This window comes from Condylura cristata, unplaced genomic scaffold (assembly GCF_000260355.1).
Source record: "Condylura cristata isolate star-nosed mole 26May11 unplaced genomic scaffold, ConCri1.0 scaffold00006, whole genome shotgun sequence".
Classification (NCBI taxonomy): domain Eukaryota; kingdom Metazoa; phylum Chordata; class Mammalia; order Eulipotyphla; family Talpidae; genus Condylura; species Condylura cristata.
In genome coordinates, this window is record NW_004567107.1 from 849,918 (window position 1) to 851,615 (window position 1,698).

General features: G+C 70.0%; 1 long non-coding RNA gene across 1 annotated transcript; it reads right to left on the reverse strand.

Annotated features, from left to right (window-relative positions):
- Positions 1-159: 159 nt before the first annotated feature.
- Positions 160-1,686, reverse strand: LOC105853254. Its single transcript, XR_001145122.1, has 2 exons — positions 1,537-1,686; positions 160-570 (listed from the first exon to the last, which is right to left on the reverse strand). It is a non-coding gene; the product is annotated as an uncharacterized LOC105853254 (long non-coding RNA).
- Positions 1,687-1,698: the final 12 nt, after the last annotated feature.

Sequence of the window (1,698 nt, forward strand, 5' to 3'; positions counted from 1 at the left end):
CACACGCTCGCCCGCCATTAAAGCTCCCGCCCGCCGGGCCCGCAGCCTGTCCAGGGCCTGTTCTTAAGACGCAAGCGGCCGCGAGGCGAGGCGCAGAGCCCAGGTTCCGGTTCCGTGCGGGCAGGTGCCTTCAGCAGCCCAAGAAGGACGAGTCCAGGCTCACCCAAAGCCCCTTTATTCCAGTTCCGCTGACGCAGCCACGCCAGCCCGGAGGCTGCAGAAACTCTCCAGACCTCCGGTCTGACCTGGCTCCACGCAGCGCTCCCTCGTTAAGTCCTCACACCCCACCGCCAAGGAGGTGGTGCAGTGCCCCCCTCTAAGAGGGGACCCAGCCAACCACCCACCAGGGCCCAGGAGTGTGTGCCAGCCCAGCCCACAGCTGCCTGCGAGCCCCAGGCGCCTGGAGTCCAGGGCGCGGGTATCCCCGTCCCCTGGAGGGCCCCGCTCCTGGAGGGCTGCTCGTGTACCCTGGGCAGGGGTCCCACAGGGGCAGCAACCCAGCCTCGCCGAGCCGGCCCATGCGGCTCCTCCAGGGGGCCGGCGGCCTCAGGACGGCAGTTCGCGGGGCCTCTGCAATGCAAAGACAGGGCGGGCCGTCAGGCAGCCTCAGTACCTGCCACACCCAACCCACCTCCTTCCTGGTGGGATTCACCCCCAGAACCACCCACCCACCTCCAACATCCCGTCACCTCTGCCCCTGCCCTCCTTGAGCTGGTGCCTGGCTCCCAGCGGGTTGTCACCCAGCACCCCCAGGGCAGGCGGCGAGGGCATGAACTTGTGCATCCCAGTTCCTGGGTACCTGTCCAGCAGCACACCTGGGCCACGGTCACTACTCACCTCCCAAGCCCCCGGCCTGGCTGCTGCCTGCCCAGGCTCCCGTCTGTACCCACCACCCAGTGTCACTTCTCAGGCCCAGAGGATGTGCAGGCTGAGGCCAAGAGCGGCCCACAACTCTTTAGGGGTGGCAGGCAGTGAGCGCGGTCCCCAAGGGCCTGGGCACCCAGTCTCCGAAGCATGCCCTCAACTGCCCTGCTCACCTTCCTTTCCGGAGGTGGGCAAGCTGCCCAGGCTGGCGGCCTCCAGCGGACGGCCCGGGGCCAAGGATGGCCGCAAGGGCCTGAAGCAGCACTCCAGTTTATGACCTCCCTGCCCCAGAACTTCAGAGGCCACTGGTGCCCTCAAACCCTGTTCGAGATGCTGCTGTCCCCCGCCCGCTTCACCCCGCTGGTGCACGCAGAGCCCAGCCTGCGGCATCTTCCCGCACAGGGGAGCGGCGGGGCGCAGCGCCGGGCAATGTCAGGCCACAGGCCATGCCCAGCGCCCACTGATCTAAGCGCCGGGTGTAGAAACAGCCACTTGGTCTCCGCCCGCGTGGCAGGCGCCGCGGGGCTGCTGGGCCGCGGCGCCCCGGACTCCACACCTGCAGGGCACTGCCCGGGCGGCGGAACTGGGCGCAGGCACTTCCCCGGGTGGGGGGCTCCCTTAGGACCCCGGGGCCCGCACGGACGGGGCGCAGAAGCGCTCGGGCCAACAAACCTCACGGGCAGCCACGGTCGGTCTGGAACGTCCACCGGCGGCGCCCCCACCTGCGAGTCCAGGGCCGGAGTCGGGGTGCAGCCTGGGCCAAGCCGCCTCTGCGCGCTCCTGCTCGCTGGGAGAGAACGGGGCAATAGGGTCGGGCCGGGCCGGGCGCCCCGG